The 18,978-nt window shown below is 59.7% G+C and overlaps 2 long non-coding RNA genes across 2 annotated transcripts; one reads left to right on the top strand and one right to left on the bottom strand.

Annotated features, from left to right (window-relative positions):
• Positions 1-5,483: 5,483 nt before the first annotated feature.
• LOC137208158 (uncharacterized) lies at positions 5,484-11,947 on the bottom strand. The gene is made up of 3 exons (XR_010935499.1): positions 11,448-11,947; positions 7,104-7,334; positions 5,484-6,528 (listed from the first exon to the last, which is right to left on the bottom strand). It is a non-coding gene; the product is annotated as an uncharacterized lncRNA (long non-coding RNA).
• A 93-nt stretch (positions 11,948-12,040) lies between these two features.
• LOC137208157 (uncharacterized) lies at positions 12,041-16,198 on the top strand. Its single transcript, XR_010935498.1, has 3 exons — positions 12,041-12,193; positions 13,128-13,248; positions 15,964-16,198. It is a non-coding gene; the product is annotated as an uncharacterized lncRNA (long non-coding RNA).
• The last annotated feature ends 2,780 nt before the right edge of the window (positions 16,199-18,978 follow it).

Raw genomic sequence — 18,978 nt, 5'->3', positions numbered from 1 at the left:
GGTTAAAAACCCGCCTGCCAATGCAGGGGACACGGGTTCGAGCCCTGGTCCGGGAGGATCCCACGTGCCACGGAGCAACGAAGCCCGTGCGCCACAACTACTGAGCCTGCGCTCTAGAGCCCACGAGCCACAACTACTGAGCCCATGCGCCACAACTACTGAAGCCCGCGTGCCTAGAGCCCGTGCCCCGCAACAAGAGAAGCCACCGCAATGAGAAGCCCACGCACCGCAACAAAGAGTAGCCCCCGCTCGCCGCAACTAGAGAAAACCCACGCACAGCAACGGAAGACCCAACGCAGCCAAAAATAAATAAATAAATACATTTATTAAAAACAAAAAAAAGGAAAAAAGAAACACGTGCACTTCGGAAGCATGGGGTCATGGTGACGGTGCTCCCCGATGCTCCTAATAGGTCAGAGTGTACATCTTCTGCAATTCTACGTAATTCCAAATGTGCTGAGCGCTCCCGGGGTGAGGCGGGCCGGGCTCAGGAACAGCCCCCATCCCGGACATGCAGCCCTGGGGGCTACAAAGATGTACGTGAACAACAAAACAATGCAAGGACGCCAGAGACTGAGAGAGCGAAGGTGGGAGGGGGTCACGTGGGGCTGTAGGTCAGGATGAGAACTCTGATTTTATTCTAAGGGTACAGGAAACCCCTGAGAGTACCAGGAAGGGAGAGTGATGGGTCCAGGAGGGGAGCCAATGGGAGGCCAAAGCAGGGGCCATGCTGGAGCTGGGAGGGAGGGAGGTGGGCACCGGCTAGGAAGCCTTCACAGCACCTCACTTCTGGACCTGGGGCCCTTGGCACTCTGACCCCGGAGCAGTGACCTCCTCCTCCCCTACTTGTCCCCCCTCACCAAGGCCACCAAGGCCTGGAGCAGGGGTTTCAAACCCCCACGTGCCCACATAGGTGCCAGGCCTGAACACGGGCGCCTCGCCCTGCCCTGCCCCCAGCACCCCCCGGTGCCCCCCTGGTGCCACCCCCCCCCCCGTGTGCCAGGGAGCAGCTCTGCCTGCACATCTCCAACCCATTAGGGCCCAGCTGACATTTCTCCCAGAAATAATTAACTTTGACATCACAAAGGGCATTTCCAGCAGCCAAGGTCATCCCAGGGCTGGCCACGGCCTCCCTGTCCGCGGTCCCTCCCCAGCCCACAGCTTGGATGAATGGGGTTTCAGAGACCTGGCTGCCGGCTCGAAGGAGTGAAGAGAAGCTAACGCTGCTTTTCTTGCAGGAATAACTGCTGCTGCCTCGTCAGCTGCAAACTGCCTGGCGGGGGAGGCTGGCAGAGCTGCCTCGGACTCCAAATCCCGAAGGGACCACGGGGCTGCAGGCATGGGGGCTACTCAGGGTGCCCTCGCTCACTGTCAAGGGCTAGTGTCAATCTCCTGCTCTTTGAGCACAAACTTCCCTGGCTCCCCCATAACCTGAGTGTGGGCTGCAGGAAGCCAGCTGGGAGTGGGGCGACCGGGGCCACCTACCCCCACCTGCAAACGAGTGATAGAGCCTCGCCTTCACAGGCGTCCGAGGTCAGTGAGGTAGTGTGCAGGCTGCCCGGCACACATGCGTGCTCACTGGGCGTGGAACTGTCCTGGGGCCACCACAACAAAGCCCCACAGACCAGCTCTGTTCCCGAGGCCGGTTCCTTCCAAGGGAGGATGTGCCCCAGGCCTCTCTCCAGCTCCTGCTGGCATCTTGGCACCCCTTAGCTTGTCGAAGCATTGCCCTCACCTCTACCTTCATCTGTACATGGCGTCTCCCTGTGAGCATGTCTGTCCCAACGCGCCCTTTCTATACGGACACCAGTCGTTGGTTAGGAGCCACGCTTCCCCAGGGTGACCTCATCTTAGCTAATTACATCTGCAACAACCCTATTTCCAAATAAGGTCACGTTCTGAGGTCCTGAGGGTGAGGACTTCGACATACAGGCTTTTAGGAGACGCAATTCACCCCACAGCACTAGGCCTGCGAGGCTGCAGGGAAGGAAGATCCCCTCCTACACAAAAGCCTGCACACGAGTATTTATAGCAGCTGTATTCACAGTGGCCAAAACCTGGAAGCAACCAGGATGTCCTTCAGCAGGTGACGGATAAATAAACTGTGGTGCGTCCAGACAGCGGAACATTATTCAGCCCTGAAAAGAAATGAGCTGTCAAGCCATGAAAAGACATGGAAGAAACTTAAATGCCTTTAACTAAGTGAAAGAAGCCAACATGGGGGCTTCCCTGGTGGCTCAGTGGTTAAGAATCCGCCTGCCAATGCAGGGGACACGGTTCGAGCCCTGGTCCCAGAAGATCCCACATGCCGCGGAGCAACTAAGCCCGTGTGCCACAACTACTGAGCCTGCATGCTACAACTACTGAAGCCCACGCACCTAGAGTTGGTGCTCCACAACAAGAGAAGCCACTGCAATGAGAAGCCCGCGCACCACAATGAAGAGTAACCCCCGCTCACCACAACTAGAGAAAAGCCCGTGAGCAACAGCGAAGACCCAACACAGCCAAAAATAAATAAATAAATTTATCTTAAAAAAAAAAGAAGCCAATCTGAAAAAGCTACAGACTGTATGATTCCACCTGTATGACATTCTGGAAAAGACAAAACTATGGAGACAGTTAAAAAAACAAAACAAAACAAAACAAAAAAACACAACAGAGGTTGGTGTGTGCAGGGGATGAACAGGCAGAGCACAGAGGATTTTCAGGGCAGTGAAACTACTCTGTATACTGTAATCGTGGACACATGTTATACATTTGTCCAGACCCACGGAATGTGCAACACAAGAGTGAGTCCTGACGTAACCTCTGGACCCTGGGTGGTGATGAGGTGTCAATGCAGGTTCATCAGTTATAACAAACGCACCATCCGGTAGGGATGTTAGTGGTGCAGGCTGTGCATGTGGGGCTGGGGATATATGGGGAATCTCCGTACTTTCTGCATGGTTCTCCTGTAGAGCTAAAACTGCTATTTAAAAAAATAACCTCTTACTTTTTTTAAAAGTTCACCAGAGGGACCCTGGAAATAGGACCACATTTCCATGAGGGTCATAACTAACTGTGCCCTCCCTCCCTCTAATCTGTAACCAGGATGACGGTGTCTGTCCCCACCCCCCGGGAGCCATGCTCCTCTGACCTGGTGGGGCCGGCAGTGAACTGAGCTGGAGCTCAGAGCCACCAAGAGGCAGGATGGGACGCGGACACAGACGTGGCCAAGGGTGGCCCCAAGGAAAGGAACTCAGGCCCCCGCCACGGCTGGAAGCCTCTGGGGGGGGGGGAGGGTGAAGGCCGGCTGGGTCTCTGAGGGTGGATGTTCATGAGAATCGGGCCTGCGGCGGCTGTCCCTGCAGCCCCTTTACCTGCAACTTCTCTCCAGCCTACTGGGCAGGGGGGCTGAGGCTGCAGACTTGGCCACAGGTCCCAGGGCAGCCCAGTGTCCCCGCGACCCCCGGCAGCTCCCTTCCTGTCTGGCTTCCTAATCCGGCCCAGCAGTGACCTTTGGCCCAAGCAAAGTGATCTGATTAGAAGGCATTCAGAGGGGACACAGCTGTTCCACCATCCTCTGGGAGGGTTCACACAGAGACCTGTCGAGGTTTGATAGAAGCCAGGCGGAGGCTCAGAGAATCACCTCGTGGTGTGGTGAGGGCAGCGCTCTGGCGGGGCTGGTCCACCTGCACGTCACAAGTCCCTGCGTCCCGAGTGGGAGGCAGAATCAGAGCCCCCAAAGACACCCACGTCCTGCCCCAGAACCTGTGAGCATGTCACCTCCCAGGACAGCAGGGACTCTGCAGGCATGATGCAGTTAAGGACCGTGATGGGGAGGTTATCCTGGGTTCCCCAGGTGGTCTGAATACAGGATCACAGAGGTCTTAAACCAGCCAGAGAAGGACATGTGATGTGGAAAAGAGACGGACTGGAAGGTGACAGCTGCTGGTTGTGCAGATGCAGGGAGGGGCCTCCAGACACGGAACTGACTCTCCCCGGAGCCTCCAGTAGGACCAGCCCCACGGACCCCTCGATTTTAGCCCAGGACCCCGTGTTGGACGTCTGACCCCGAGGACCACGAGATGACGAATCTGTGCTGTTTTAAGCCGCTGGATTGATGGGGATTTGCTCCAGGCAGCAGCAGCACTCTAGTGCACCCTGTAAATTAACCACGGCTTCTGGCGCCAGCACGTGCTGTCCTGCCTGACCCGTCACCACAAGGACCACAGTCCACTCCCCGGGGGACGGAGGGACGCCGGGAACGCCCCAGGGGCTGCCCCACGGGAGTAATGTTTCTGCTTCCGCAGAAGCCTTCTTCCCATCACAGATCAGCGTCCGGGGAGGCGTCCCAGGCCCTCTTTCATCGCATCAGTGGCAGCACAGGTGCTGAGATGGGGGCCCCGGCTGGGTGAGCAGCTCGTCACCCAGGTGATGGGGTGCAGGGGCCCACTGACACACCCTGTCTCTCTCCCTCCCCATTCACCTCTGCCTGAGCACGCTGGTCCTTGCTACCCCACGTGGCGTCCCTGGCTCCGTCCACTCAGGCTGCTGTAACAAAGACCACAGACTTGGGGGGAGCTTAATCACAGCTGATGCTTGTTTCTCACAGCCCTGGAGGCTGGAGGCCTGAGATCAGGCTGCCAGCAAGGTCGGGTCCTCGCGAGGCCTCTTCCCAGGTGTAAACGATGGTCTTCTCCCTGGGTCCTCACGTGGTGAACAGGGTGAGGCTCTCTGGGGCCCCTTTTACAAGGGCACTAATCCCATTCATTGGGGCTTCACCCTCACGACCTCATCACCTCCCAAAGGCCCCACCTCCTGACACCATCGCCTTGGGGATTAGGGTTTCAACATAGGAATTCGGGGGAGACACATACCTTGGGCCCCTTGAACTGGGTGAGACTGGACAGGTAAGAGACCCCTCTGGCAAGCACAATGGCCCATCTGCCCATTGCTGGCAGCCCCTGAGGCTACTCCAGGCAAGCATAGCCCCGTCTGGCTGCCAGCCCCTTCCCAAGCCAGCCTGGGTTGCATTTTCTCTGCTTTCATCAGTCTGTGCCTTAATCAGCCCCCGTCTCTGAGGCCCCTTCTTTACAGGTGTGCCCACCAGCCCCAACCACGGCAGGGCTGTGAACTCGCCACCGTGACGCAAGCAAAGAGCACCACCTTGCTGAAGGAGGCCTCCCTCTCGTGTCCCAGCACAATTTGGGTTGGAAGTTGCCAAACAGAAACTTCATTTTTACTCCACATTTCTTGCCCAGTTCAGTGTGTAACTGGCCTCCCCCTGGCGATTTAGCAGAGCGCACGGCAGCTTATAAAAAAAAAAAATCTATATAAAACCAGGAGAAAAAGGCTGCAAACCATTCAGCCCTTTTGCCTTTTAAAGGAAAACCATCTTCAACTAAGGGAACGTGGTTTTGATGATGACTCTTTAGATATGACACCAACCCAAAGCATGGTCCATGAAAGAAAAGATTGGTGAATTGGACCTCACCGAAATTTTAAATTCTGCTCTGCAAAAGACAGAGGTAAGAGAATGAAAAGCCGAGCCGCAGTCAGTAGAAAATATTTTCAAAACACACAACTGATGAAGGATAAACACATCTGTTATCTACAAAGAACTCTTTACACTCAGTAAGAAAACAAACAACAAGATTTACAAGTGGGTTGATGACCTTACGAGACCCCTCGCCCAAGAAGACACACAGGTGCAAAGAAGCACATGAAAAGACGCTCGCGTCATATATCCTCAGGGACATTCGAACAATGAGACGCCACTATCTGACCCTTAGGACCACCCAGATCCAGGACACACACACACCAGGTGCCGGTGAGGATGCAGAACAGCAGGAACTGTCACTCACGGCTGGTGGGGCCGCGAAATGCTGCAGCCACTTCGGAAGACAGTTCGATGATTTCTTATAAAACTAAACATACTCTTACCATGTGAACCAGCAATTGTGCTCCTTGATATTTACCCAAAGGAGGTGAAAACTTAGGTCTACACAAAAACCGGCACATGGATGTTTATAGCCACTCTATTCATAGTTGCCCAAACTCAGAAGAAACCAAGATGTCCTTCAGCAGGTGACGGATAAATAAACTGTGGTGCCCCCGGACAGTGGAATATTATTCAGCCCTGAAAAGAGATGAGCTGTCAAGCCATGGAAAGACATGGAGGAACCCATTTGACTGTTGGTAAAAAAGTATATTTTACTCTTTTCCACAAAGTTTGGATCCTGTTTTATCTCTGATTATAATTAACACTTGTTTCTGCAAGATTAGCAAAATGATGACAATTGATGAAGGTCTGTGATGGGCACGTGGATATGTATTGCATTATTCTACTTTGTGTTTGAAAATTATCATAATAAAAAGTTAAAAATTCAAAAAAAGAGGGCTTCCCTGGGGGCGCAGTGGTTGAGAGTCCGCCTGCCGATGCAGGGGACGCAGGTTCGTGCCCCGGTCCGGGAGGATCCCACATGCCGCGGAGCGGCTGGGCCCGTGAGCCATGGCCGCTGAGCCTGTGCGTCCGCAGCCTGTGCTCTGCAGCGGGAGAGGCCACAACAGTGAGAGGCCCACGTACCGCGCAAAAAAAAAAAAAAAAAAAAAAAAAATTAAAAAACAGAAAAGACATGAAGGAACGTTAAATGCATTTAAGTAAGTGAAAGAAGCCAATCTGAAAAGGCTACAGACTGTATGATTCCAACTCTATGACACTCTGGAAAAGACAAAACTATGGAGACAGTAAAAAGATCAGGGGTTGCCAGGGGCTGGGGGGAGGGAGGGATGAACAGGCAGAGCAGGACGTTTAGGGCAGTTAAGCTACTCTGTATGATACTGTAAAGGTGGATACACGTCATCATACATTTGTCCAAACCCACAGAATGTACAGCACCAGGAGTGACCCCTGATGTAAACTGCGGACCTCAGTTAATAATAATCTGTGCGTACTGGTTCATCATTATAACAAACATATCACACCAGTGCAAGATTTTAATAATAGGGGAGGGATATATGGGAATTTTCTGTACTTTGCACTCAACTTCTCTGTAAACCTAGAACTGCTCCCCCAAAATTGTCTATTAATTTTATTTAAAAGTAAAAAAAAAATTACCTACCGTAGCGATTCACGTTATCTTCTGTATTGAAAATATTGTACATATTTGAGGTCATCATGCGTACACAGTTTGGAATCCAGAAAGCCACGGTTTCAATAAAAAACTTAAATGTGATGGAGAAGAAACTAACAGCCTTGAAGCCCAGCGCTGTTCCCAATCCTCCGAGAAAGCCCTGCTTCCGGCCTCAGGCTTGGCTGGCAGCTCCCGACTCTTGCTGGGCACTTAGGTGATCTGGAAGGAGACCCACCGACAGGGCTGCTTCAGGGAGGGGGGACCACTGCGTGCTGGTTCCCCCGACATTCCTGAACTGGGCGCGCCTGGCCTGTGCAGGCACCTCTAGGGGAGGGGAGCCTGGGGGGCCAGGGGAGACAGCGTAATTCCAGGGGGGCTCCAAAGAGACCCCACCCAGTGTGGGGGGCAGCGGCTCCAGAGAGGCCAGTCGTGGAGTAAATATGCCCCCCCACCCCCGCCCGGCTGCCTCCCCGCTGTGGGCCATCAGCACCCCGTCCTTCCCTTGAGAGTTCCCAGGGCCTCGTCACGCTACGTTATCCGTGTGGTCATGTGTCCTGCATGGCCTCCTTCCCGGGCCCTGTGCCCCAGGAGGACAGCAAGGGACCAGCGTTTTCCCACCGCTATGCCCCTCGCACCCGGGGGGCCGGCCTGTCGTAGGTTCCCAGCGAACAAACGGATGGAGGCCTGCAGTCGGGGAAGCCCTGAGGGCAGGGGCTGCTCTGGGCCAGAGGCCACAAGGCCAGCTGCCCTCCTGCTGGGTGACCAGGTGATTCTCGGGTGCTTGCAGGTGCAGGGAGGCCACGCCCCAGGGAAGAGGAGGGAGCCTCCCAGCACCGCCAGGGCACCCCGCTGGGATCGGCCAGCACAGCTATCCTAGGACCCTTGATCCCCAAAGCGTTTGAGCTGCCACGACAGGTGGGCCCACTCGCGGCCCCGCGCTTCCCACGCAGCCTCGGGACGTGGCCAGAGTGGCCCCCGTGTCCCACAGGGGGGCCTGTCCTGGAGCAGTCATTCGACATGCCCAGGAGGCTCTGGGCGTACCTCAGCGGCCTCACGTGTGCCCCCAGAATCTGATTCCCTGTGAGGGTGAACGTCCACTCCCGGGGTGGGGGAGACCTGGTGCACAGGGTGCCCCCTCATCCCGAGAACCCCTGGGCACAGCTCCAGCTCCAACTAGAGTCTCGGGCTCCACGGAGGGCCTCAGAGTCTTCAGACAGAACCGCGTGTCCCTGGCCGGACCTGGCGACCACGTGGCCCAGCCTGTCTCCCCAGGTGCTCTGACCACACCCCCCAGGGCCTCACTGGTGACACCTGCAGGTTTTCATTTGCTCTATGCAAGTTTTGGGGATGCTTGATCTCTGCCAGGACCACCACGTGCCCCCCCGCAACATACACACACAGGGGCCATGCTCTCCTGTGAGGAATGCTCCCATGGGCCACTGTGGGCCCAGCCCTGGGCATGGCAGCCCGTTCCTGCTCGTCTGTGCCCCAGTCTGGGGTGGGGAGGCATGCAGTTACACCCCGGGGCAGGGAAACTCTGGGGCTAAATGCAAGAAGGTACCCGAGGCCCCCTCTCCCTCTTCATCTGTGATTCTCTCAGTCACTCAACGAACGTGTTTAAGCAGCTGCTCCGCGCCCGGCCCTGTGCAGGGTGAGCCGTTCCTGTCCACGAGCAAGTGCAGTCTGACAGGTTCCCATACCAGAGGCCCGTGGCCAAAGCTGGTCTGTAGACGTGCCTGCTCTGGCCGGCACAGGCCTGAGCTCTCAGGACCCCCCAACGGGCACCACTGTGCAGGAATGAGGGGTCATGTCCCCCGAGGTGGGCAGACGCCCCCATTTCTCCACAAGCCCCACTGCTCCCTTATGCCTCACACCAGCCGGCTCACTTGTTCATGCCCCGCCAGCCTCTGTGGACTTTGGCGTCTGCAGTGTCTGCTCCAGGGCCCAGCCCAGGGCCTGGGGTGTGGTGGAGGTCAGGGGGACCTGGTTTAGGGCATGACAGGCCCCAAGGTCTGGCCTGGGAGTTGGAGCGGGCTCCCATGTGTTAGTGCTGGGGACTCAGACCTGTGAATGGACACCCCAACTCCCTGAATGGTCAGCGGCCATGCTTGACCCTGCCTGATGGGGTGTCACTTACATGGGGTTCACAGGCCCAGGCTGGGAAGGTGGCAGTGTCCCCGCCTGACAGTCTGCAGAGGGCTGACTCCAGGGTAGGGCAAATTTGGGGTTATTGGTTAAATCATGAGGTAAATATTTAGATTTACTCTTAACTTCAGGGACTGGAGGAGTTCTCAATTATATCATTGGCTCAATTAATGCCCACTAAAACGTTTATGCCACGTGTGACATTAACATAGCACCTCTGAAATAAATGACCAGGCCCGCAGCATAAGAAATTCCGGCATTTACGGGCTTTACTGTTTAATCGATCACCCTCAACTGCCTTTTATTCTCATCTGACTCTGCCTGGGGAAGCAGTACCGCAGGCTCCGAGACCCCAGGCCCTAGGACCTGAGTGGGGCCCCTCAGGGCCGCTGGGCCGGCGCAGCCCCCAGCAGCAGCCCGCGCCCACACTGCCCCAGGCCCACTCCGGGCTGCCCTTCGGGCTTGTACAAGGGGTGTGTTTTCTGAGGCCCGGCAGATTTTTGCTCTTTCCCACCGACTCACACTGATTTTGTTTCCTCCCTCTTCCTCTCTCTCCTGAACGGAGCTGAAATGAACAGTCTGACTGGGAGCAGAGGTGGCCTCGTGGACACGATGCTTCTGGAAGGCCAGGTCCCACCAGCCCACCTGGGGGATGTGGCCTTGGGGCCAGGAGGGGGTCCCCTTGAAACAAACATCTCCCTCAGGGACACAGTCCCAGGACAGTAGCTCATAGGACCGTTTGAGAATCAGCAGGTCTGATCGAGCCCCAGCTCTGCCACCTCCGTTGGGGTGACCGTGGACACGTGGCTGACCCTTTCGGAGCCTTTAAGATCTGGGGACGGTGACACCAGGTCACGGCTGCAGCGAGGCGGCCTGCCACAGGTAAAGCCCATCACACCTGAAACATTTTATACCCACCTCCCCTCCGAGGCCTGCTGCCTGGCTCCCCAGGTAGGGGGCCAACGTCTGCATCTCCCCCCAACCCCAGGCAGCTGGGCTCGGGAGTTGCTGCGCACTGCTCAGGACCCCGGGTGGGGGCAGCAGAAGCACTCCTGCCCTCCCAGCTCCCAGGGAAGCTCTCTCTGCCCTCTATGGCCTGAGGCCTCCAAGCAGAGGCCCAAGTGGGAGGGGTCATGATGCCGGGGCAGCCCAAGGCCCCCCAGTGAAGGGAGAGCTGGAGTGGGGGGGCTCTGGATGGGAGGAGCCTGGTAACAGGGGGGGCACCAGGAGAGAGGCCTGGGGAGAGGCTGGCCTCCAGTAGGGACGGGCCGCGCCCCTCTGCCGGCGCCCAGAGCTGTGTCACTATTATTATTAAGGCCATCACTGCTCTAATTAGGTTTTATTTTAATTTTCTTCAAAGACAATATAGACACATGTTTTGTTTTGTTTTAAATCTGACAGGCCAAAGGCTACACTGCAAAAATGAGGCTCCCTTTCACCCACAGAGGCCCTCGGCCCCCACCGAGACCAGCCTCCCACAGCGCCTGTAGGTGTGCACCCACGACAGACGGGTCCCTTCCTCTGTGCTTTCCGTGCCACGAGCCACACCCACTGCTGCTCAGGAAGCCTGGCCTTGGGGTGGCTTGGGGTCTGTTCAAAACGTGACGTCACAAAATGACAGGTCTTCCCGGAACCAGATCAGAACATATCTGCCTTCTCAGCAAAATTAGTTGCATCAGACCATTTGGGGTTCTGAAGAAAGCTCTAATCCGATCCCTAAAGCCACCCGGCGGTTCAGAAGACTGGAGGGGATCGTGGCCGCCCAACAAGCCCAGCTCCAGCCTGCACCCCTCCCGCAGCCTCGTGGGGCCAGTGACAGGGCGGCCCCTCACCTGGGAGGGGCCAGTCCTGGGTTCCACGCTCCAGGAAGCAGGTCCTCTTGGGCCACCACCACTGCCCCAGGCTCTGGGGGACCCAGGCCCTGAGCCCTCCATCCCAGCCGTGCCCCAGCAGCAGGCACGATTTCAGAGTTATATTAAGGAGTGACAGCGGCGTGGGGATGGGTGTCTGTAACCAGATAAGACCAGCAGGACACAGTTGTCAGAGGAGCCGGATTTATCCTGCCCCGGTCAGCTGATGGGTTCCAGTTACAGCCCCGGCGGCGGGCTGGTGCGCGAGCTTGTGGTCCACGCCAGGCAGCTGCAGGGATTGATCGGGGGCGCGATTCTCCTGGAGAAAAGCACTTACCACACGCAGGTTGCAAATAGCCACGGGCAGAGCACCGAGGGGCCGGGACCAGAGAGCCTCCCGTAAGGTCCCGCCCCGGCAGGACAGGCCCTGGCCCGCCACTCCCAGACCGGGGGTGGGAGGGATGCACGCACTCCTGCTGACCGGGGCTCTGTGGCCGCATCACCACCGGCCGGTGCACAAAAGCGGCTCAGATGGCCGCAGCCTTTGGGAGAAGGCAGCGCCAGACCGGGGAGGGGAAGGGCTGGCCACCAAGGGCCCCCTCCCAGGCTCGCACGCCGGCCACCACCCTGCTTCGGGAGCCGTCGCCCCGCACCCGCCGCTCTGCTCTCCGCCTCGAGTTCACAGCAAGCGGGAACCCGGGCATCCTGGCTCTCCAGCCGACCAGCGCCGCGTGTCCTCTGGCTACTTCCCGGCTCTGCTCCAGGGCTGGCCAGCCTGCCCATGGCAGTGGGAAGGGGCAGCTTTTTTGGGAAGTCTGTGCTGTGGGTGCTGGCCCTGGTGGGGAGGGAGGAGCATGGCGCCTGGTCACAGCTATATAAAGGCCAGGAATGGACAGGTGTGGAGGCCGGGGCAGGAGGGGGGATGTCTGTGTCGGGTGTGAGGGAGGGGCTGGCATGCAAGGCTCCCCCCCAGGGCAGGAGGCACCCCAGGGGCTCCTGGGCACCCCCTGCACGCTCCCCATTGGGGCCAGGGTGGTCCCGCTGCGTGCTGTGGCAGGAAGGGAGAGACCTCAGTGCCCACCGGTGAGGAGGCCCCGGGCTGGGTTGGGACGGGGTGGGGGGCAGCAGCCAGGACGGCGTGTCCCCTCCCAGGTCAGCACCCACACAGGAAGCTGAGTCAGGCCTGCAGCGCGAGCTGGCCCAGGCTGGCCTGGAGGCCCAGAGGCAGTTTTCAGGCCCCCAAAAAGGCCAGAAACACTTGCTCCCAGGGTCGGGAATGCACAGAGCAGGAAGCGAGCCTTTTGTGTCAGTCCTAGTTGGGCTTCAGCCTTCCCACTAAATCATCATCATCATCGTGATGGTCAGAGGTCCACTCAGACCCTCCTGGGTCAGGCCACGTTCCCGCCACACTCGCTGTAAGACCCTGGGCAAGTTCATTTATCTGAGCCTCAGTTTCCTCATCTTTAAAATGGGAGGATGGTGGCACCCCTGCCCAACAGGCACACTGTAAACAGTGGCCACTGCGGAGCCCCTGGGAAGACAGAGCAGCCTGGCCTAAGTCTCACTGATATGTCAATGCCTTCCACAATCCCCCACTCTCCGGGAAGGGCCCCGGGGAGGCAGGCGAGGGAGGGAGGACAGAAAGGCTAAAGGGAGGGACTCTGCCCGGGCACTGTGGGTCTCACCCCTCCCCCACCACAACTCCATCGGGCTCCCAGACCCACTCTAGCCTGACTTGGGCCTGGTTGGGCTGGGGCAGCGGAAGAGGCTGAGGGTCCCACCCCAGGACCCCCACCCAGGTGCTCAGAGCCTAGGCTCTGCGGTGGTGACGGAGCACAGCTGGGCCCCACCAGGGTCCGCTAATGGGGGTTTCATCCTGCAGCGGAGGGGAGGGGCTCCGAAAGCACCCTCGGCCGGTGGGGCTCCTCTGGGGGTGCGGAGCAGAGCCAGCCAGCCAGCAGGGCAGCGGCTCCACCCGGCTCCACACCGACAGCTCGGGACTCGCTTGTGTCTGCAGCTGGCTCCTTCTGCAGAGACGAAGTTGTCCTGTGCCTCTTGCCCATCGACTCCATTTCTGAGCCGATTGAATGCAGAGCCCAGGCTGGCGTCCGGAAGCCACCGGGCCATCGGGCCCCCGGGTGTGTAACGGGCAGCGGGCGGAGTTTAGCCTCCACATGGTTCATCTCACCCAAAGGCTGGCCCCACTGAGATGCGGCCCCGCCTCCCCCTCCTGTCCCCAGAAACCACAGCCACTAGGTCACATCCACACCCCTCACTAGGCAGGGCCCACCCCGGGAGCCCCCATGGCCCTGGCCGAGAGGGCAGGGCAGGGGTCCTGGCAGCACCTCCACTCTGTCCTCAGTGCCATGTTCCCAGCCGTTTGTGGGGGGGCCTGGAGAGCCCTGAAGACCTGCTGTCCCCATCGTCCCGAGGGGCCCTCCAGGAGCCCCGAGCGCTTCCGCAGCCCCTGCACCTCCCGTCCTGCTGCCATCGGTCTAAGGCTGCCCGGACAGGGATGTGCTGGGGCTGGACCTGCAGGCCAGCTGGCCAAGGAGGCCAGGATGGGGGTAGGAGCGGAGGGCCTCTGACCCCTGTGAGCCCCAGGAAACCGTCCCCAGCACCTCCGAGCTCTGAGGGGCATGGCCCAGCCGGTCCCCAAAGGAGGTGGCTGGTTCACCTGGGAGCAGGGACCCCTGACAGGCGAGGGCTCACCTGATCCATGGAGGGGGGTCAGGTCTGGGTGAAGAGAGGAGAAGGGGGGACACAGAGAGACCCAGAGAGGGGGAAGGGGGGGCACGGAAGGGGAGCTAGAGCAAGAAAGCGAGCTCAGAAAAGAAGAAAGGATGGCAGGGGACTAGAGGTCAGCACCCCAGAGGCAGGACCGAGTGAGGAGGATGGGGCGGGGGGGACCACGAGGGACGACGGGGGCGGGCACCCCGGGGGGCGGGCGTGGCGGGGCTTGTCTGCTCCTCCTTTGTGCAGTTAAATCGCCCAGCTCCCGGGACAGACACTCGGTTTGGCCAGCATCACCAGGCCACGTGGCCATGTGCCCACCCGCGGCCCCGGGAAGAGCCCAGAGCAGCTGGGGCAGGCGGGGAAGCCCCACATTTCACAGGAGGCAGAGCCCAGCCAGGGCGGGGTATGGAAAGGGCGCCCAAGGTCACCGGGCAGAGGGGCCCAGACCCTGGGGGCCACCGGCCTCATGGCTGGGGCGGCGGGGACGGGAGGGGCTGGCCAGGCATCAGCCAGCTCTGCCTCGCCGCACAGAGCCGCTCAGCCGGCTGCCGTGGCACACCCAGCGGCACACAGCCCCGGGGAGAGCCCAGGGCCGGGCCCTCTCCCCACCTGCTGGGGGAGGGCCCGTGGTCACTCCCTCCAGGAGAGCAGGCGAGCCTACACCTGTGCACACCTGTCCCCCAGCATCTCCTCAAAGACGGGGCACACACGCACCCGCGGGGACCTTGCAGCAGCCTGTCAGCCGTGCAAGATGCGCGCTGTTCCGTAAAGGACGGGCCAGCAGGAGTACGGGGGAAGCTCGAGCAGGAGATGGGGGCGGGCAGCCCGGAGGGGCCGAGCACCACGGGTGGCTGGAGAGGGCCGGGGGGACACGCGGGGGATCTGGGCCGTGGTGGAGCTCGAGATGGCCAGGGCAACCACGATGCAAAGAGGGGGCAGACACGTGTCCAGTGTCCCCATCACCTGTCACCGCCTGGCCGGCCTGAGAAGCCATCCTCTGCCTACACCCCCAAAGCCTTGGTAGGAATGGGCTGCCACCCACGGTGCTCTGGGAAACTGGGGAAGGGTCCACGTCCACCTCTGGGGGCTTCAGTAGGGGAAGGGGAGGGGGCTCGGGCTGTGAACTAAGGTGGGAAGTCTGATCACAGAGACATGGGGCTGGCGGGCCCCCCACTGCACCTGCTCTGCCCCAGCCCGTACCACCTGCCTGAGGCCCTCAGATCAGCACACAGCCTGGCAAGTCAGAGACAAGCCCCCGGGGCCCTTCCAGAAAGAGCAGATGAAAACGGCAGCAGGAACGGAACTCCTGCTGGACACATCGTCGGAAGGAGGAAATGTGGAACCTCCCAAAAGGAGAGGCAAAGTCATGGCTGGAACTTAGTGGGGAAGGTGAGGGAGCCAGAGTCTTGATGTGGCCAGCAGGGGCGGGAGGCTGGCGGGAGGGCGGTGCCGCTTTACGGGCCGCAGGTCCCGGAGGCCACCCACTCGCCCAGCTCTGAGCGACGCACGTCCGGCCTCCGGGCCCCGCCAGGTGGGCCCCACCTCCAGCCCTACCCGACCCGAACCCGCAGGGCCAGCTCTGGTCTCGGTTCAGCCTCTCTCTTCTTACCAGGCCCCCACAAGTCCTCCCGCTAGGCCAGGAGCAGGGAGGCCCAGCGACGGGAGGCCCCAGGCCGAGGACACACCTGTGTCCCCAGACTTAGTTCAGGGGACCCATGGGTGGAGACGCAGCACTGAGGGGCCAGTGGAGGGAGTCAGGGTCCCCCCAGGAGCTTTTCGCCAATGGAGGGCTCACCTGCACGCCCGCTCTGACCTCTCCTAGTGGCTTGCTGGACGACTGTGTCCAGAACGATTCTGAGGCTGCGTCTGGGCTCAGCAGTAGAGAGAGGAGATTGATTGGTGATGTCTGACGAGGACATAGGAAGAGCCCAGGGGCGTGAGTGCTGGCATCCGCCATCTCCGCACTAACAGGTGTCTCATCATTCCCAAACTGAGCTGAGCAAGTGTCGGGAGGGCACGGGAGCAGAGGCCTCTTCCTCTGACAGGCAGCGTCCTCGGCCTGCAGTAGCTCTGCCTTCATTCCGTTGGGGTCACACACACCGTCTTCTTCCATTTAGATAACGGCTTCTCCATTGATTGGCTGAGAACCAGGCCATCAGCAGAATGCTTTCCCATCGAAGCTGTCCCCTCCCACCATCAGATTCCACCCAGTGCTTCTAATAGAACATCAGAATGGGCCGTCCAAGAGCATGCCCTTGACCCCCACCTTCCATGGCTCTGGAGCCTTTTTTGGGCATTTTTATAAAAATAACATGCGTGCAAATACAAATAAAATGGAGTGTGGCTGTTGAAGCTGGCGTGGAAGAGGAGAGGACCAGGACCCTCACCTGCTTGGTCTAACCCCCACCTTCCCCACGGCTCAGAGCTCCCAAGTGAGGGCCATGCAGAGTGACCCGCACTTACCTCCCACTGGACAGATGGGGAAACCGAGGCCTGGACAGGGAGCAGGGATGGGGACGGGGGAGGAGAGGGGGGGATGGAGGGAGGAAGGGCAAGGACGCCCATGCCCCCTCCCGCCGCCCCTCCCCCTCACTGCCCAGTGGACCACAGAGAGTCACGGCCCTTCTTGTTCTACGAGCCCTGTTCCGCAGTCAGGATGGCTCGTCAGACGACTTTCAAAAATCACCACTCACAGGACTTCCCTGGAGGGCCAGGGGTTAAGACTCCCCGCTTGCAATGCAGGGGGCGCGGGTTTGATCCCTCATCAGGGAATTAAGATCCCACGTGCTGCACAGTGCAGCCAGAAAAAAAAATCACCACCATAAATTTCCAGGGAAACTACATCTCTTTAAAAACTGTAGTATTAACGTAGGGGGAAAGAAAAGACATACATGTAATTTCTCCCGATTTATTCTTTCCTGTCATGCTAGCGGTACAATCTCACCTCCAAGTCTAATCCCAATCCCGGCCTCTCTCAGCCATTTCTGGGACCAGAGCCTCCCAGGGCAGCACCCCTCCCAGCCGGTGGCCGCACGGGGTCCGCGCTGGGGCAGGGAGCCAGGGCCAGCAGGCCTCAAGCCACAGGAACAGACTCGAACCCGGCTCTGCTGCCCCGGGCTGAGCTCCTGTCCCGATCACAGAGGCGGCGGCAGATTCGTTCCCTGGTGGGCGGTCGGAGGATGTGGGCAGTTGGGGTTGCAGGCAGTTGTGGGATTCAGGCCGGAAGACCAGACCCTACACTGAGATCCATACAGCACCTGGGGCCAAGGGAGAGGTGGTCAGTCTGCATGAGTCCAGGCGCTTCCCCGGGCCACTCTGGGACCCTGGACCCACCCCCGCAGGGTGCTATTTGGAGAAACTTTGAGACCCTTGGAATCGGCCCCTGTTGGGCAGTGTTCTCTAAAGACAGAGTGTCTCACCTGAGACCAAACCCACGTGAAATGGGCAAACTGGAAGGAACTGTCAGAGCGGCTTGGGGACCAGGGGTGTCTCCCTGCCAGGTGGCTCCACGGGCCAGGTCAGGTGGAGGGACAGGTCAGCAGCTGGGCTGCTCGTCCTGTGTCTGCCCCAGGATGAGTCCAGGTCTTGTGTCCAGGCCGGTCCAGGGCACGTGAGGGCACAGAGACCCCTCCGCAACTGGTCCACATAAAGCCCATTTCCTCAGGGCCTGGGCATACAGCCCCTGCTCTCAGGCAAATCTGCTATCCAGGGATTAGAGGCAAGGACGCGCGCTGAGGAGGTGACCCTCCATGGCGGCGCCTCCGCCCTCCAGGACTTTGCTGGTGACGGGAGTTGTGGCCGGGCTGTGTGGAGCCTCGGACGCAGACGCAGGCTTGGTCCGGGAATCGTTGTGTCAAGAAGTTCTTGTCCAGCCTGGCAGGGCCGTGTCCGGAGCTGCTGCCAGTGCGCCCCGCAGCCAGGCGTCCGCTCGAGGTGCAGCGGGGACATGGGCTGGCCCAGTGCCCTGAGGGGCCTCGCCTGCTCCTTGGGGAGGTTTGGGGGCGCTCAGGCCAAGACCCTGCCTCCAAGACTCCAGGAACCCCCTGCTGAGGGCAGCCTCTGGGCCTTCACTGGATGCCCGGGCAGGGCTCGCTGTCTCCCCTGGACTTCTCTTCCAGACCCAGCACTGCCCCGGCCCTCTGAGTAGAGGCCCTGGTGACAGCGGATGCCGTCAGCAGCCTGCAGCTCAGCGGGAGTGAGTCTGATGGGGGAGACAAGCCCCCCGCTCTGGGTTCCAGGTGCGGACTCAGGAGACATAAACTAACGGGGGGCACGTGGTCCCGACACTGGCTGTAACGCCATCCCCAGGCCTGCTCTGTCGCCGGGTGGATGGGGCTAGCAGAGGGCGTGTTCAGGGTGTGCCCAGCGCCCGTTAGAAAGGCCTGGAGGGACCAGGGCAGATCCCTTCTCTCCAGCCTGTCTGCCCTCTGTTGTATGAGCCGGACTGGACCACTCGGGAGTCCTCTGAGGACCAGTGCTCTGAGGCTGACCTGGAGGAAGAGCCCACCATCACCCCACGCCCAGTGGACACCCCAAGGCAGGTGGGTGGGCTGGTAGGCAGCTGGGCAGCTCCCGGACTTCCAAAGGTCAGGAGGAGACAGAGGCCGGTGGAGAGAAGTGCAGGCATCCTCTCTCCCTTCACATGACTTGGGCAGCAAGTCTCGCAGGGCCAGAGAAGGGCCCCTTTAGCCCACAAACCTGACTGGGGTGCCCAGGGAGCCAGTGGCTCCTACACCCATGCCCACTTTAATGCCGCCAGCCCCCGCTTGGCATCCAGGATATGCCCCAGGCCCCTGTAGGTGGGTGCATGCCCAGGCCACCCAGGACGGAGGGAGGTGACCACAGGCCCCTTTCCCACGCGGCTCCCACCTCCCCAGAGAGGACACTCGGCCCACGAAGCCGCCGGCAGCTCCTATGTCTCTGCCTCCTGTCTGACACCTTTGTTATCAGAGGAGCCAGGGACCGAGGGACCGAGGAGCCTGACGCTGCCCCGTAGCGCCCTGAGGTCACAGCCCTGTCCAGAGCTGGGGAGGCCTCTGAGGGGGTGACACCAAGGGGAGGACCGGGACACTGAGGATCAAGCCTTCCAGACGGCGGGAATTGCAGGACCGAGGCAGGAACAAGCTTGGGAG

The sequence above is a fragment of the Pseudorca crassidens genome, chromosome 15 (assembly GCF_039906515.1).
Source record: "Pseudorca crassidens isolate mPseCra1 chromosome 15, mPseCra1.hap1, whole genome shotgun sequence".
NCBI lineage: Eukaryota > Metazoa > Chordata > Mammalia > Artiodactyla > Delphinidae > Pseudorca > Pseudorca crassidens.
The sequence above is the reverse complement of the archived record's forward strand: the minus strand, read 5'-3'. Positions and strand labels throughout refer to the sequence as shown.